Genomic DNA, 19384 nt, shown 5'->3' on the forward strand with positions numbered 1-19384 from the left:
GAAGAAATATGGTATAATAAAATTATGGGGTGTTTGTTCGCACCTGACCTCCATAGAATGGAAGTATGTGACAAAGTTTAACAAGGTTTTTTAATATAGATCCACAGAATATTGTGGTAAGTGTTTCAGTGTGAACAGGTATGGTATGATAAATTATGGGGTTTATCTATTTTATTTTTACTTTCATCGTATTTTGCTTTGGTTTTGATACCCCCAGATTCGAAACTATCTCTTTACAACCCTTCCTTTTCATAACCTATCATACTTTCATAAATCAGAATCCATTTTCTGTAGGCTGTTTTTGAACCCAGTCAACGACGGGTACTTTTGCTAGTATATATATATATATATATGCCTATTCAATTATATTTCACCCTTTATTTACACCAATCCTTTTATTTATGAAGCTCAATGTATGTTTAATATAACTACAGAGCATATGCATATAAATAACAAAAAGTCTATATTCACAATTCCAAGATATTATTTATCTTACTGTTTATTTCTTTCAGCATATATATATATATAGTTTTTTTGTTGTTGATTTTTTTTTTTTAAATGATATTGAGGTTAGCGTCTTCACCTTGAAGATCCGATGTTTTTTTTGTTTTTGTTTTTAGAAATTGCCCATTTTTTATTTTGGACGTAAACAAATAATATTTTTATTTATTTATTTTTAAAACTGTAATCTACGTACATGCATGTTTCGGGGGGCCTACCCCTCTTCAGCATAGCTTGACTTATTAGGACTTGATCCTGGACCTTATGACGCAGTGTGTCCCAAGAAAATATATACACTCATTAAATTATCTCAACTTGCTACATGAATACGCTATACCATGTCCCCAAGAGATGTTTAGGAATACAGAATGGCACTTCCAGCAGGATGGAGCACTTCCCCACTATCATCATGATGTAAGAGCACATCTTGATAGTCACCTGCGAAGCAGATAGGTAGGATGAAGAAGAAGTATCGAGTACTGTCTATGCTCACTGGATTTGACCCCCTCCCCCCCGGATTTTTCTCTTGGGGGGGGGCGGCATGTTAAACACAAGGTTCACACCACAAAACGAGCTACAATGAATGAGTTGAAAGCAACCATTGAAAGAAGATATGTTAACATACCAATAGAACTGATTAAGAACGTTTTCGATTCAATCAGTGAACGTTGTCAGCTGTTCATGGACCACAATGGCCAATAGTTTGAACACTTTCGATAATTAGCTGGTTTCTATATTTGTTCACAGTATTTTGATGTATGAAACTTTTCTTTCTTATAATAAACTAGCGGAGGGGGGTACCCGGCGTTGCCCGAGTGTTTGTGTGTGTGGTTGTTAATGAAAACCTAAAAATAATCAAAGTAAAAACAGAAAGCGGGGAGGGGGGGGGTAATCAAAACATCGGAAAAAAACACAAAAAAAAAACTAACCTACGGCAAACGAACACTGTTAAATGTAAAAATCGAAAAAAGAAAACAGAAAAACGAACGTTAAAACCAAAAAAAAAAAAAAAAAAAAAAACGTGGAAAATGGCTTAAATAAGTCTGTTTTGATATTAAGATTTAAAAAATCGGTGGGTACCCGGGTGTTTTTGGGTGTGTGTGGTCAGTCGGGGGGTGTTAATGAAAACCTAAGAATAAGTGAAGTAAAAAAAACAAAAAAAACCCAGAAAAACAAACATTGCGTGAAAAATGGCTTAAATAACCCTGCTTCAATATTTAAATTTAAAAAATCAAAAAAAAAAAGACATCTCACACCACGATTCGAACTCAAAATGTTTAGATAATGAACCAACGCTCTAACCAACTGAGCTAACACGTACATGAAATTTAGTCAGTTCTTCAACTATTTAAACTAACTCAGGTCATGACGTCATCTGACGCATGCATAGAACCGGTCGTCGTCATGAGAGGACGGTTTTTGTTGACCCCTTCCCCTGTAGAAAATTGTCGATTTCAGGGTGAAAAAATTAACGTTTTTGGCCAATTTTTCGATATTTTTCGGGCGAAGGATGGAGCTTCAATATAATACCAAGTTTGTTAATTTTTGTTCTGTCTGTCAAAAGTTTTTAGCAGACACACAAACACACATACATGCATACATACAAACACACATTTTCGCTTTTATATTTATAGAAGACTAGTGAGGGGTACCCGGCATTGCCCGGGTGTTTTTCGGGGTATGTGAAAAAACCCCGAAGTGTTGACGACGCGCAGTTGGAAAATAGTAAAGTGTTTTAAAAAAAAACAGGTGCGCGTTTTTGATTGACGTGACGGCAATAGGTATTCAGCAGTTACGATTTTGTGCGGGACAGTTTTGAATAAATCGGTTTGTTTGTTTTTAAAAAGCCGCTCCCTGTTTATTAGGAGGAGCGAAATGAAAGCTACAGTCTGATATGACGAAGTCAACATTGACCAAACTGGCTCTGGGCCTGTGATTAGAGTCGAGGTTCGCTTTTTTATACTGAAAACCGAATGTAACGCATGCCGATGCGGGAAATGTGGAATAATTAACGTTTGAAAGTCAATAAAATTAAATAGAGAGGCGAGCTCCGTGGATAATTCGTAGATATTACAATTTATAGATGATATAAAAAGTTTTAAAAAGTTGTGAAACGAGCAAGCGCTTCTTTGAAAGAAGCCTTTCGTGGACATCGAGGAAAAGCGAACATACATACACACATACATTTTCGCTTTTATATATATAGATGTTGGTTTTATGATTATTTAAAGAGTGTATACATTTTATTGGGACACCCTGTCTATTGAAAGAACGGTGGAGGGTGGGGGGATAAAACAAGTTCTCAATTATGCTGTCAAATGCATGTTTATTAATGAACATAAATAAATCGTGCATTAACGAAATGGAGGAGTCACAAGAAGTTCAGTTTACAGGAAACACACATACAAAATATAATCAAGGATTCCATTTTCATGTCTTTTTTTTTTCTCAGCAAAGTTAATCTGATCTATGTGAAGCACAATTTTAATTCATTAAGTGTGTGTGTGTGTGTGTGTGTGTATATATATTTTTCTTAATTTAGCCTTGCCTCAGCAGTCGAATTTTAAATTTCTTCCATTTTTTTACACACATCTTATTCTTTTAATAATATTATTAGAATTCTTTCCCCTTTTCCTTGTGCCTATTTGTGAATTATTCCAAGGATTTCTGCCTTTTGGATTATTTTTGGACCATCTTCCAATTACGCGATTCCCTTGGATTTTACTTGTGCAAATGGAAATTTAATCAACTTTCTTGGATTCAGCATTTTTGGATTTTACCGTCATTGGATACTTTACCCTTCACCAGACTATCCATTCATGTGAAATCACTTTTTTCATAAAATGGGGGAAACATTTAAGAAATAAAATGATATATTAAAAGCCGAGGATTACAAAAACAGAAAATGATATGGAAAGATCAAGTATTATCAATATGAAAAGAGAAAAGAAGACTGTTCCCATAAGAAAAATCTGGAATTATGCTGTTGACACGCAGACTAAAATTAAAATCCTAAATATGTGTAGTAATCCAAAAAGGTTTGTAATAATCCAAATGCGTGTAATCCATTTGCAAACAATCACGGAGTGAAGATTATTTAAATCCGTTTAATTTTTTTTTTTTTAGTTTAAGGACAATTTAATTGGTGTGACTACTCCCATGGTCGGAAGAAATGTTTTTTTTTATTGAAAACTAGCGGGGTGTACCCGGCGATGCCCGGGTGTTTGGAGGTGTGTGTGGCGTTAAATAAAAAAGAACCCGGGGGGCGGGTCGAACCCAAAGCCCTGAGGCGAAGTTTGAAAATAAAATCGGCCAGCCAGAATGAGTTAGTGAAAGATGTTTGAATTTATTTAAGAACCAAATTGACAGGTGCACGGCCGGAAGTCGTCGAGCATTACGATGACGACGTAGGTTTGTTATAAGTGAAGTGAAAAAAGAAAACGTTAACACTAAGCGGGGGGGGGGGGGGGGAACACAAAAAACTAACGTAAGGCAAACGAACGATGAAAACAGAAAAAACGAACACATGAAAAATGGCTTAAATAAGCCTGTTTCGGTATTAAAATTAAAAAAATCGAAAAAGAAAACAAAAAAAAAAAAACATCTCACACCACGATTCGAACCCAAAACGTTTAGATAATGAACCAAGGCCTTAACCAATTGAGCTAAGGCGATGTTCACAAAATTTGTTCGGCATTTCAACTATTTAAAGTAAATCAGGTCACGTCATCTGCCGCATGCGTAAAATCGGTCATTGTCGCGAGAGGACCGTTTTTGTTGACCCCCCCCCCTCCCGGTCGAAAATTGTTGATTTCGGGGTGAAAAAGTTACCGTTTTTGGCCAATTTTTCGAGCAAAGGATGGAGCTTCGATGTGATACCGAGTTTGTGAATTTTCGTCGCGTCTGTCAAAAGTTTTTAGCAAACATACATACATACATTTTCGCTTTTATATATATAGACTAGTAAGAGGTACCCGGCGTTGCCCGGGTGTTTGGAGCTGTGTGGAGGGGTTAAAAAAAAAAAAAGTATGTGTGAGGATCGACCCCGAACCCTTGAGGCAAAGTTGTAAATTAAAGTGTGAAAAAAAAAAAACCAAAAAAACGTGCGACGTTAACCATTGCCTCACCGCGAGATACTAACAGAAACACGTTTGAATTTATTTAATTACTTGGATTTAGCAGGTGCCCGTTTTAATGAGTTAATGAGGTCAAGTTTGACTGTGGGATTTCATTTACTGCTGAACGCTTTTTTTCCCCCCAAGATGTTATAGGAAAAAGACTAACCCACATGCGGCGAGCGACAAATATTGAATATTTATCTTCCCGAAATCGAGCAAATTAAATAGACAGGCGAGCTTCATTGTTAACTGTGAGATATTACGATTTATATGTGATATAAAAAGTTTTAAAAAGTTGTTAAGCAAGCGACTGCTTCTCTGAGAGAAGCCTTTTGTAGACACACAGAAAAAGCGAACGCACATACATACATACATACATACATACATTTTCGCTTTTATATTTATAGATGGAAATACAAATTTTCAAAATTATATGTATAATTTTGAAATATATATAGCAATTAAGCTACAGAGAATCCTTACAAGGATAAAATATGTAAAATTCTGTGTAGCTTAATTGCTATATATATATATATATATATATATATATATATATATATTCAAAACTTATTACCTAGCCCTGCTTATGTATCGAACACTCAAAGTAAATACTAAAAATATTTACATGAAATGTTATGTAGATACATGATAAATGTGTGTGTGTGTGGATTGGCTAAAAGAATCAGTCCTGAGCAAACTCAAAAATAACTTTAATTAAGATTTTTTTTTTTATCCTTTATGACTACATAATTGCTTAAGCTCATTGGTTGATGCCTGATGACATATTAAAAAGAAAAGCCGGAGATTGTCATAGAACAATTTTTTTTTCTCTTGCAATGTTTGCTCAAGGAGACGATCTGGCACATCCGGAGTTAGGTCGAGGTTGCTGTCTGAGCCAATATGTGAAATCTGAAATCAGTATGAGGGCTATGTATCACTGAAGATCTCTATTATTTGGCTTATTTGGGCTTAACGATGAATGCCCTGGAAAAGTCACTTCTGATTAATGTTTAGTTTTAAAATATGCAAACAAAGAAATGATTTGTGGCGATTTTAAATGATACTTCTTTTATCGAAAATCAAACTCATTATTAAGAAAAAATTAAAACAAAACGAGGTACACCAGCTCTTGAACAGGGGATCATTCAATTTGTAGTCGAATCCTCTACCACTAAGCTATGTCTCCAGATGATAATAAACCTGTTTTTTAAGAAAAAAATGATTTGCTGAAATTTGATTATCTCCCTTTGCCAGTGTACCGTAAAATATTCCCCTGTAAAAATTCTTCTTTATCTAGAAGAGAGAAAAGCTATTTTTAAGATCGGATTTTTTTCGGTTTTCGGTACTTATCGGATGAATTTCTGTACAAAACATATCTAAGAACACTGCCAGACATATAAATTAGCTTTGTGTGAAATTTGCAAAAGATAAGCTCAGCCATTTCAAGACCTATGAGGAAGTAACTCCCACACACAGTGACTGTTATATATATGATAGTATATATATATATATATATATATATATATATATATAAATAATCTATCTGTCTCTATCTATCTATCTCTCTCTCTCTCTCTCTCTCTCTCTCTCTCTATATATATATATATATATATATATATATAAATGTAGGTTGTATGTTATATAGCTTATTTATGTACGAAATATGTTGAAATTCATTAGGATAAATGTGGTTTTTAACTATTTTACGTAGGATTTTACAAATATTGTTTTATTTTATTCACACTAATGAATATTTTGCTTTTTTTATATATAAATTATTAAATTAATAGTAAATAATAAAATAACTCAATATAATTATTAAAGTTACATAAGCACAAGAAATACACACACATACCAAAAGTGGTCACATAATTTTATTAATATAGTAATAGTTTTTGTTTCAAAATTCGAACTTACTGCTTTCAATATTTTTGTTCTTTTGCTCTTCACGTTATCGATTTCCCCCTCCTTCCTCTCCGCTCCCTCCTTCCTCTCTCTTATTGATAAAGGTAATTATGATGATAATACAAATAGAATGTGCAACATCTTGAGTTATTGATTGCTCTACTTTCTCTTTGCTCTGATGCATTAATATTCTCGGTTTCAGCTTTTAAAAACAACAAAAAACCCACACGATTTTTGTATTGATCCTGTTTTATTGTGAAACAGTTTTGTATCACCATTTTTAGATTACCCCCCCCCCTTACTCGGTTTGGAAATTTTAGTCAGGTTTTATCTTAGCTCTCTACTTATCTTTGCTGCAAATCTTCATATATTTTTGTACCTACCGTTCTTTTTTCCTTTTTTTTTCTTTTTTTTTTTCTTTTCTTTTTTTCTATTTTTCTTTTTTTTCTTTTTTCCTTTTTTTCCTTTTTTTTCTTTTTTTTCTTTTTTTCTTTTTTCTTTTTTTTCTTTTTTTCTTTTCTTTTTTTTCTTTTTCTTTTTTTTCTTTTTCTTTTTTTCTTTTTTTCTTTTTTTTTTCTTTTTTTTCTTTATTTCTTTTTTTTCTTTTTCTTTTTCTTTTTTTCTTTTTCTTTTTTTTTCTTTTTCTGTTTTGTTCTTTTTTTCCTTTTTTTTCTTTTTTAAATTAAAAAAAAATTTTTTCCCGGGCAATTGAATTGCAATGATTTCAAACAATGTCAATTTCACATAAAAAAAAAAAAAAAAAAATGTAGCATCTGACGAATTTAGGTATAAAGCTTGTTACCCCTTTATTAATAAAATTGTATAACAACTTCTCATTTGTATGTGTGTTTCTCGCTTTCACATTATTTTTTTTGTTAATTAATTATTTATTGAAATAATTTAAAAAAAAATGTAATATGATGAAAGAATACAAGTTTATTAAAATCCCATTTAAAAAATATTTTAATTAGGTTAAACTGCATACTTAGAAGCATGAAGAAAAATTGTGTACAAGCGATAAATATTGATTTTGTTTTTGCTGATAAATATTAGTAAATGAGGACCCATTTCGAGTTAAAATCTAGTTAGTATTACGCTTGTAATCTTGAGAAAGCACTTGGAATGTGTACATATGCTGAAATAATTGCTAGTAAAATAAAAATAAAAACGGCGCTTCTACACTAATGGGACGAGATTTCGAAAATTGTAAAACTGAATTTCACATGAAAACAATTGTATCTATGTATCCCTCGCATTTTTAAGATGATTATATAAAAAAGGTTACGAAAATCGATAAGGTAGAAAATTATTTATATAAGAAAAGAAAAAATAGAATTTAAAGAAAACTCATAAAACACAGAAAAGTTCAAAAGGGAGCTAATTTTCCGTTTGGATTCAAACAAGATGGCAGCAATTTTTCATTTGCTAATACAATTAAAGTTTTTTTTTTTTTTTTAATAATTCAGTAATATTCGGATGCATAATTTGGAAGCTACCATTGTAACTTATTAGAATCGACGAAAGAAAATCAGTTGAAACCATTGTTTTTCATCTGAAAACTATTTATCGACTACAAAATCTTGTCCCAATAATGTAGAACCACCCAAAAACCCAAAAAAACAAAACAAAAAAAAAAAAAAAATTTCAGCCTATTTACACATTTGAAACATGTTCTTATAATTACAGATGTAATGCTAACTATATTTTAACTGGAAATCGTTCCTTATTTATTTTTTTCTTTATTAAGCCATAGTCATAAAACGGTTAGCAATAGACGGAGGCTACTCAACTAATTAGAGAATGCATAAAGCTTAGGAACATGATGATAGTTAAATACTGCAGAAACCCGAAAATGTGACAGTGATACATGTTCATTCACACAATTCTGAGGCAGCACGTTCAGGGCTGCAGAACACAATACAAAAGGGGATCGCCGGTACATCTTTGAGCAAACACCGATATTATCATACAGAGGGTCTAATATGAAAGTATATTATTGCGGGTTTGGTCTGTTCAGCTGCAGCAGAGGGCAGTATTTGAGGATTGCAGTGGAGTAAGAACCATGAAATAATCTGTAGACAGCAGATCTAATCCAAGCAGATCATATACTCCAGAGGGAACAGCGTCACAGCAGGGAATATGTAGTACATATGTGACTAGTGGAGTACCCGGCGTTGCCGAGGTGTGTGTGTGTGAGTGGGTGGGGCTAAATCAAAACAAAATGGAAAATAAAGAATAAGCGAACGTAATAATCCTGTTTAAATATTATAAATAAAAGAATAAAAAAACAACGAACGTGATGCAAAATAAAGAGCAAGCGAACGATGTTAAAACTTCTTGAAAAAATCGGAAAAACAAGAACAAAAAACCCCAAAAAAAACTGCAAACGTGATGGAAAAATATAAAAAAAATGAACGAACGAAAAAAAAATGGCAGAAATAACCTTGTTTCAATATTAAAACTTTAAAAATGGAAAAAAATATATCTGATATCTTGGCTTTAATGTGCAATCTTAAAATAATGACGCTGCTCATACTTTTAATCTATGACTGCGTGAGTGAAATTAGGTTGTTTCTTTTTTTTTATATTTAAACTTATTCAATAAAGAACGTTTTTTTTTTGTGCATGCATGTATGGCTAAATTGTCATGAAGGAATTATCTTTTGCTACTCCACCCTTTAAAAAAGTGCCCAGTTGAGGGTGAAGGAATTAATGTTTTTAGCCAATTTTTCGAAAATTGTCGTCCGAAGGGTCGAGCTTGAAAACGATACCGATCTGGTGAAAACCTGTCGCCTCTGTCGAAAGTTTTTACGAGACATACATACATACATTTAAATAGACAGGTGAGATTTATATTATAGACTAGCAGGGGGGGGATCTGGCGTTGGGCGGGTGTTTGGCGGTGTAAAAGAAAAAAAAAATTTTAGTAGGAAGGTAGGATTGAACCCCGAAGCCTTGACACGAAGGTGGAAACAGAAGGGAAAAAAAGCCAGCCACCTAACCATCTCGGCCACGAGGGGAGAGGAATTGATAAGCGTGTTAAGGGTTAAACGTGAGTCAAGTCAAAGATGTTTGATTTACAGGTGGCTGCTTAATGAGGTCATTGCGGGAGCGTTATGATGACGTGGCAGTTTTTTATTTACTGCGAGGCAGTCTTTTTGGGGTTTGTTTACTTTGTTTCAATGCAGGGCAGTTTTGGCTTCCCCAAGATGATGGGGGTGGCCAGCTCCCCACTTAAAGGGGATTTTCCAAATTCAATAGCAAAGGAAAAACTCTGCGTTGATCAAAGCTGATTGGTTTTGGACGTTCTCGGCGATCGCGACCGGAACAGATCACGACTGGAACAATGACGCCAACTCCGAATTAGTTTCGCTTTAATTATATGAAAAAGTCAAATCAACACGCGGCAATCCAAAATTGTGGAATATTAAGCTTTTCAAAGTCGGGAAAATTAAATAGCCAGGCGACCCCCGTTAACTCCTAGATATTACGATTTACACATGATATAAAGTTTTAAGAATGAGTGACGGCCTCGAGAACCCGCCGGAAAAAAGCCTTTTGCAGATATGCACAAAAAGCGAACATACATACATATACACACATTTTCACTTTTATATATATATAGACTAGTGGGGGTACCCAGCGTTGCTCGGGTGTTTAAAGGTGTGTGTGGTTTTGGGTAAAATAAAAAATCGTTGCCCTGGTGTTTGTGTCAGGGGGGGGGGTAAAAAAAAAGTTTTGGTAGATAAGTAGGAAGGATCGAACCCAAAGGCTTGAGGCGAAGTTGGAAAATAAAGTGTGAAAAAAAAAAAGTGCGACGTTAACCGATCGGCCACCAAGAAATCGTAACGGAAACATGTTTGAATTTATTTAAGTATTAAGAATTGGCAGGTGTCTGTACTTAATGACGTAATGAGGTCAGCTTTCACTGTGGGGCAGTTTTTTATTTACTGCGGGGCAGTTTTTGTATTTTTTTTGTTTCCCCAAGATGTTGTGGAGGGAAACCAGCCCCCCCCCCTAAAAAGGGGATTGTCCAAATTGAATAGCAATTGTCTGATATAAGGATAAACTCTGCATTGATAAGCTGATTGCTTTTAGACGTTCCCGTTGATCGTGCCGGGAATGATATGTTAAGCTTATTTTCGGTTTTATACGGAAAAGCTAAATCAACATGCGGCGACCCAAAATTGTGGAATATTTAGCTTTTCAAAGTTGGGCAAATTAAATAGACAGACGACCCCCATTGTTAACTTGTAGATATTACGATTTACATGTGATATAAAGTTTTAAGAATGAGCGAGTCGAGCGAGAACCAAGTGGAAAAAGCCTTTTGCAGACATACACAAAAAACATACATACATACATACATACATACGTACATACATTTTCGCTTTTATATTTATAGATGGCACAACATTTTAAATGCTCAAGAGAATCAAAGAACATCTTGCCAATTTGTGCAAACACTACGACCCTGTATTCCAAGTGGGGACGAATCATTGCATTGTAAAGCCTAGTCAGCAATTTTTTTTTTTTTTTCTTTTTTTTAAATTTTTTTTTCTTATTGTTTTATGACATTTTCACCCCAAACAAGGCACATTGCCACTTTGTTGTAGGGTGCTACTAAAAAGAACTTGGCCTTCGGGCCAGGATCAAAGTGTAGTATTTGTTCCGGCAGATACTGCACTTAAGATGATTTGTACCAGTCAATGGAGGGGAAACCCTCTATACTGGGACAATTATTATTTTTGGTAACCAGAGTGCCCCCTTTTTGCCTACTTTTAGGGGAGCTGGTTTTTACCTCACATTAAAAACGGCCTTGTGCCTAATTTGCTCTGTGGGGGAGCAAATAAATACCATCTGTTCCGGCAGATACTGCACTTAAGATAATTTGCACCAGTCAATGGAGGGGAAACCCTCTATACTGGGACAATTATTATTTTTGGTAACCAGAGTGCCCCCTTTTTGCCTACTTTTAGGGGAGCTGGTTTTTACCTAACATTAAAAACGGCCATGTGCCTAATTTGCTCAGTGGGGGAGCAAATAAATACCATCTGTTCCGGCAGATACTGCAAGCAAAGACCATATGTGGGGACGACCCCACATATAAGACCTTGGTCAATGTAGGGGCAACCCTTCATACCAGTTGTCACTATCCAGCTCCCCTACTCCCCGGGGAGTTGGTCCCCATTTCCCTTTCACTCCTCACATTAAAAATCGGCCTTGTGCCTAATTTGCTCGGTGGGGAAGCAAATAAATACCATCTGTTCTTCAGATGCTGCACTTCTATTTCTTGTTCTCTTTCGGTGGAGGAGAAATCCTTCACGACTGAGACAATTTTTATTTTTGTACCTTTTCTCCACGTTAAAAAAACGACCCTGGTGTCTAACTCTGTCCCGTGGGGAGGCATAGTAAATAGGTACTATCAGGGACATAAGCATCAGGGGTATTGTGTAAGGAGTTGGGCAGCAAGTTGTCAGTTCACGTTACACTTGAACCTCTGCATGTCAGTACAGTTGGGGAAGCAGGGGTCTGGAAGGGAATTCCAAAGTCTAGCTGCCATTTATGAATTTGGTAGCTCATTTATTTAATCATCAAAATAAAAACCTTGTTAGTCATTGCATTTAATAGTTTTTTTTAAATTATTCCCAAGTAACTAAGTTTTTGATATATGCAAATGTATCTTGCATAAACTTAACAAAGTTTTCATTTGAATTTCAAAACAATCAAACCGGAAGCTACGATTTTATATTTGAAACTTTTTTTTTTTTTTTCATGAAATCACTTTAATTAATATTACTACTTCAGAAAACTATTGTGTATATATAATAAAATTGGAGAATCAAATTACAAATGAGTCGTACAAAATATTAATGTTATAGAGATTCACCCATGCACGGAAGATGAACTTTTCCAAACTGTATAAATTAACTGAGTGTTACGATTCTCGATGTGGTCAGGATACTTTCATAGTCCGCCATCTTGGCGGTTCTTACTACAACGGTTGTTCTTTGTATATGCTGTTCTTTTTTTTTTTTTTTCTCCCAGTACATGTTACCTTTTCTAACTCCTCTCTGCGTTTTCCTTAGTAACCCTTCCAGGTCCACAACAATTAGTTTCTTATAAACTGTATAAAATAGTTATGCAAATGAAGTATGACCTTGGCTGTGCACAATATCAATAACATATTTGAAAATATTTTGTGACATTATTGAATTAAATAGGTTTGAGGTGTTTTCATATGAATAAAGTTTGAATAAATCAAACTTTCACATTGATTTTGATTAAACTGATTTTTTAAAATTGTTTTTACTTTTTTTTATTAAATTATTTATGCTTAGGAATTTTTGAAATGGGGAATGATTATTGGTATTATTTTGATTAATCAGACTAACGTTATCATCTTGTTATTTGCATAACGTTTTGGTTGATGTAACCTTTGATCTTTTTCTAACTTAGCCTAAATTCAAAACTTCGAAAATGTAAAGCTAAAACCTCCTTTTTTCATTTACCGAACATGGCGACTTATGCACCTGAAGAAGGTCGAAGGTTACATCGACCAAAACCTTGTGCAAATAACAAGATGAAGAACATTAGTCCGATTAATTCAAATAACACAAACCGGGTAAAAAAAAAAAATCTTTCTTTGCTACAATTGGTCATCATAAATGGGTTAGGAATGTATAGAGCGATTTTCTACATTCGTTAAAAGTGACCTCCATTTTTTTTTTTTTCTTTGCTGTCCAAATGATAGAATTGAAATTTCGAGATGATTTTGCAATGTAAGTTTTACAAAGCAGTGAATAAAATGGTCATCATGGTGATTCTCCATTCATTCTTGATTCTATTCTCCCCGCGCTTCAACATATTACCATAAGTTACAAAAGTTAAAATAGAATAGATTCACCCACATTTACTCTCTGAAATGTTGACTTCGAACTCTACAGGTTCATTTACGAGAAAACAAATTCTATTTATATTCTATTTCTTATTTTTAGTCTAAAATTTAAAAACAAGAGAATGCGTTTTTGTGTTAAAAAAAGTTTTGTTTTAATAAAGCGAAAGAAATTATTGAATTTTTTGAGATGAAAAATGATTGTCGATATTATTTCGGTTAATCAGACGATTGTTTTCATCTTGGTGTTATTTGCACAACGTTTCAGTTGATGGAACCTCCAGCCTTCTTTAGGTGTGTAAATCGTGATGTTTGATAAAGGAAAAGAGTGTTTACCCTCTATTTTTAATTATATTAAAAAAAAAAAAAAGTAGGATTGACAACTATTTTTATATTACTAATCCCTACCGCTGTTCACTCAGGAGTTGTTTTGTCTTTTTAATTGATTGAAGTTGTTATAAAGCTATAACTTCATTAGTCGGTGATGACCTTTTCACCTCCCTACTCCCTCTTTCTCACAGAAGAGACATTGCTAGTCTGTCTGTTCTATCGATATCTTTTATGGTAGGCGTTCGACTGAGCTCCAATCTATAGTCCCTCCCAGTAAAACATTCACAACAAATACTTTCCCCACTCCCTATATTTGACCAAAACTGCACTAAAATTCCACGAGTTCTTTCCTAGAACTGTTTGTCTGCTTCTCGGCTGAATATAATATGCAGTCTTTATGTAAATAAATTTCTGTTGAGTCGTCCATTTCGATAATCTAGCCCTGCCCAAGTTCCACCGTGACTGATCTTGTCTCAATATTTACCTAACATCTAAACCTTTTCCTTGAGTGGCCTCCGAACCTTGATAAGTGGTGACCCTCCATGTACAAAAGAAAAGAAAGAAAAAAGTAAGTAAATTCTGAGATTTTTAAAATTTTATTTTATTTTTTTTATTACATTTTCACCCCAAACAAGGCGCATTGCCACTTTGGTGTAGGGGGCTACTATCAGGGGCAGCAACTACTGGGGCACTATGTTGGGATTTGGGCAGCAAGATGTCGATTCACGTTACACTTGAACTTCTGCATGTCAGTACAGTTGGGGAAGCAGGGACCTGGAATGGAGTTCCAGAGTCTAGCGGTTCTGGGGAAGAAACTACTGGAGTAGAAAGATCTTTTACATCTAAGGATCTCTACTGCGTGGGGGTGGGATTTAGCTGTCTGTCGGGTTTGTCGAGGGTGTCTACGTCGTGGGGGTACAAGTGTCTGCAGTTCGTCAAAGCATTCACCATTAAAATACTTGTAGAACAGGTAGAGGGATGCAACGTTTCATCGATGGGACGGAGGCTGAAGCTTAGATGCCAGTTCAGGGCCTATCAGATTTGCGACTCTCTTTTGAACCTTGTCTAGGAGCGAGAGACTAGCAGCAGATGCACCAGCCCAAATGTGGCAGCAATACTCCATACATGGGCGAATGGTGGCCTTATAGAGGTACAGGATACTTTCAGGTGTCAGTAGTTTTCTAGCACGGTAGAGAGAGCCTACCTTCTTCGCAGCGGCCCTGGCAATGTTTTCAATGTAATTGTTCCAACACTTGTTTCCTGTGAACGATAGGCCAAGCAGTTTGAAAGATATACTCTCAGATAAGGAGTCACTGGCCATTGCTATTGGTGGCAGAGAAGGTTTCTTGTAATTATTGAAAGAAACCAGTTTAGTCTTGGCAGCATTGAATGTGACCATCCATTTTTGTCCCCATTCCACTACACATTGGAGGTCATCCTCTAGTGTTTTTGCCATTTCTTTAGTTATGTGTTCATTTGTTTTGCTGTCATGCCTGTTATAGAGTGTGGTGTCATCAGCATATATACCCATCTCAGAGGCAGTTTTGTCGGGGAGGTCATTAATAAATATTTGGAATAATAGAGGTCCAAGGATAGACCCCTGAGGCACTCCCGCATTTATATCATATTGTTTAGATGTACGACCGTCGAAGACAATCTGGATTTTTCTTTTATCTAAGAAGGATTTAATCATGTTAAGTATTCTACCAGTGATACCGTATGATCTAATTTTCCTGAGGAGACCCTCATGCCATACCCTGTCAAAAGCCTTAGATATATCTAGAGCTACCGCTCTACCCTCCCCTGCTTTGTCCAGTGAATGGTATATACGTTCAGAGATTACAGTGAGGATATCTGCTGTGAAACGGGCTTGTTTAAATCCATATTGTTTGTCAGTCAGAAGTTTAGCATCTGTAAGGTGACGGACTAGAGCATGGTTAATTATGGTCTCAAATATTTTGGCGAAAAGTGGGAGGAGGCTAATGGGGCGATAATTTGATGGATCAGTTTTTTCGCCAGAATTCTTGAATACTGGTACGACAGAAGCAGTTTTCCAACAGCCCGGAAAGCATGATTCATTAAGGCATTTGTTGTAGAGTTTAGAGAGAACTGGAGCTACTTCGGCTGAGCACTTTTTTAATAGCACAGCTGGGATGAGATCAGGTCCACATGCTTTTGAAGTGTCAAGGTTTTTTATGATAGCATGCACCTGAGCGGGGGTGATTTTTAGATCGTCTAGCGTGGCGTCTGTCTGCAAAGGAAAGTCAGGCAGGGGGTGGTTGGAAGGGTCCAGTGTGGAGTTGGAGGCAAACCGACTGGCAAGCATATTAGCCTTGTCGGTTGCTAAGCAAACAACCTTGTGATTGTTGGTTAGTGGGGGAATTGTTGATTGCCCATTATTTACTACACTGTTGTAGATTTTCCAGAAGTCACGAGTTCCTAATTTTTGTGCTTTGATGCGTTTTTTAGTGGTTTCAGTAAATTCTCTCTTAGCTGTCGCTATTTCTTTCTTAACGTTACTTCTAGCTTCTATAAACTTCTGTCTGTTTGAACTGGACTTATGTCAGTTAAATCTACGGTATGCATGCTGCCTTTGAGCAATGGCAGTTGCGAAAGTAGAAGTAAACCATTGGGGGAGAGGTGGGGCTTGCTATAAAATTTCCATTCAGAAATTAGTTCAGAAATTACTTTCTGTTGGTTAAACTAGCAGGTGTTTGTGTGATTGCAAGAGCTATGAGTGGATGGAGTAAGTTCAGGGAACTTTTACCATTACTAACCAGCAGATCATTATCATTGTTAACCAAGTGATGAGTTTATCAGGCATGATAGTGTAGGGAAATAAAAGCTGGTCAGTGAGAGTTGAAGACGTGTTGCATGGAGAGAAATGATATGCAATAGATATGTAATGGAAGTGTTGAGGACAGGCTTAGATTTGTGACCTTAGAGCAGAGATGTCCAAACTATGGCCCGCAGGCCAGATTCAGCCTGCCAAAGTCTTTAATCCAGCCTGTGGAGGTCTTATGAAAAATGTAAAAATATTCAGGAAAATTTTTTAAATAAAAAATGTGTGAAAATAGTGTTTTTTTTTTTGTTTTTTTTTTGATTTTGTATTCTGAAAATAATTTTGAAAATGAGATTTTTGGTGAACCAGTTTCATTAAAAAAACAAAACTAATGAGCAAAACCGTATAAAAGGCGTCCAGATCATTTTTTAAATTTTTTTTTTATTTTGGCCTGAGTAACTCTAAAGCAGGGGTGGGGAAACTACATCCCGCGGGCTGCATGCGGCCAGCAAAAGGAATTCATGCGGCCCTCCAAGTACTGAATGTTGAATGCCCAAGAGGATTTTATATTCAGTAATGTGAAAATTAATGGCATTTTTTCTTTGAAATCCTTTTTTTCTCTATTTTAGATATCAATTATATTGGACAATATACAATGAGGCCCAGTAAAATTTGAATGTTTTTTTAATGTGGCCTTGCACTGAAAAGTTTGCACACCACTTCTGTAAAATATCAGCAATGTGCCCCCACCCTCACCCTGATTGAAAACTTTGGAGACCTCTGTCTCAGAGAAAGATAAAATCTAAACAATAATATAAGATGTATGTAGAACAGGAGACTTTGATGGTATGGCCATATTGAAAGAGTAGATGAAAGTTCAGTTGAGGTAAGAGTTTCGTTTTACATGGTAAGGCTAATGAAAACTTGAGTGGCAGTGATAAAGAGGGATAGACAAAGATCTGGCCAGGGACAGGTTAGCTTGTAAGTCAATTCTAAAAGTAACCCATCACATGCTAGTCGATGTTATACCAAACTAGTAGGACCTGTGGAAATTCCACAGCAGATTCTTTCATATGTAATACATTGATGTTGGCTTTGTGTGAATGTTAAGCATAGAGACGACCTGATATTATTGTAGCTCTTTCGTTAAAACTGCGTAAGTTTTTATGTAAGCTAGCAGGGACGCCCGGTGTAGCCCGGGCGGAAAATATACTTAAATATGATATTTTAATTCTTGCAGATTTCGTATATAGAGTAAAGTTTCTATCGATTCTTATATATAAAAGTTATGATTTCAAAAATAAAATATATATCCATATGACTTGGGTGCATCAGCTTCAACCAAAACTTATATAGATACATTTTTTTTTCTTCATATATATACATAATTCTTGGTTCGTTCAAAATCGATAAAACCATATTTCTACATTGCCAATTTAATTGAAATTTTCAGAAAATCTATCTGTAAACTCAAGGAATGGTTTCATATTATTAAAATAATTTAACATTGCGAATTATAAAAATAGTAAATAAAATCAAAATATTTTTTGTAACTGAGAGACTGTCTGTCATTTCACTTCCAGTAGAAATGAACCTTTCACTTGCACCACGCATTGACGACTTTTGAATTACAACATTTTACTATCTACTTAATAGTAGCCAAGTAAGTACATGAGAAATTAATAAATGTTTAGTAACTTTTCCTTTTATTATTCTTAAAGAGTAAAACTCTTTTTTATTCATGAAAAGAGTTTAAGCCAACGTAAATAAATAAATAAATAAATAAATGTTTGTATACGTGACAAATTATCAATAAATGGTTTAGTTACTTTTTTTTATTATTTATGAAAAGAGTTAAGCCAACGTAAATAATGTTTGTAAAAGTGTGAAAGGCAACGTAAGTAAATAAATAAAAAAAACATTACGCATTCATGCGTTAGCCTTGACCGAGAGGGGGGAAATAAGGGAACGACCATTAAATAATTCTGCGGGTCGCCATGGAACTCAACACCCAGGAGTACCAAAAATAGTTTTCATGTAAATTTAACTTAAAATGAGCACCCAATTTCTGGCCACCCGAGGAAGGGGCATTTATTTTCGTTTTTATTGGCTTAAAGGTTTTTTGACAAGGCAGTTTGGTACGCGAGTGCATGTTTAACAGCCTTGGTTTATGCTCGCGCGTAGTGTAAACAAAGACTATGTCTGTGAAATGGAAAATAGTCCCAGAGTTCAGGGGTTAATACCATGCAAAAAAATCAAACAAAAAACTTTTTAGCAAAGAAACATGCAGAAAAAAAAAATAGCATTCATTTTTTTTTTTTTTTCTATTGAATTCATTTGCTGTTTTTATTGAAAACTATTTTCCCCAAAAATTTTTGATAAAATTTTCCATTAAGGGCCGTGCGTTTCACGTTCGTATATAACAAAATTTTTATTGTTTGTAGATTTCGGTGTGCTAAAAACGAATCTGCAAACCGTTTCCGTCGCAAAAAAATAGAAATTTTTGTATACAGAAAAAAAAAAAAAAAATATTTAGCGTTTCAACATTTTTGCTATGTTCGACTTCACCCACTGATTGGTCGAGCCCAAACCATGATTGACGAAAACTCCTGAGGATCCAGATCAAATTCTGCAAGAGTACCATTTTTTTTCATTTTCGCCCTCTTTTTCACTTTTTGGAGTGGGTTGCTGTACTAAGAATATAAGAAACATGCATTTTCTGTTTTTATTAGATTTTTCCATTACACCAAATTGAGCCACTGCAACGCTTGTCAGGGTACAGCTAGTATATATATATATATATATATATATATATATATATATATATATATATATATATATATATATATATAA

The 19384-nt window shown here is 34.9% G+C and overlaps 1 protein-coding gene and 1 long non-coding RNA gene across 4 annotated transcripts in view; both read left to right on the forward strand.

Annotated features, from left to right (window-relative positions):
- The window catches only part of LOC145283752 (ubiquitin thioesterase zranb1-B-like), a 578310-nt gene that overhangs the window by 490066 nt on the left and 68860 nt on the right, over positions 1–19384 (forward strand). The gene's annotated exons all lie outside the window — the stretch shown is intronic.
- The window catches only part of LOC145283756 (uncharacterized), a 259776-nt gene that overhangs the window by 164804 nt on the left and 75588 nt on the right, over positions 1–19384 (forward strand). The window lies entirely within an intron of this gene.

The sequence above is a fragment of the Euprymna scolopes genome, chromosome 8, assembly GCF_053919585.1.
Source record: "Euprymna scolopes isolate OS-2025 chromosome 8, ASM5391958v1, whole genome shotgun sequence".
Taxonomy (NCBI): domain Eukaryota; kingdom Metazoa; phylum Mollusca; class Cephalopoda; order Sepiida; family Sepiolidae; genus Euprymna; species Euprymna scolopes.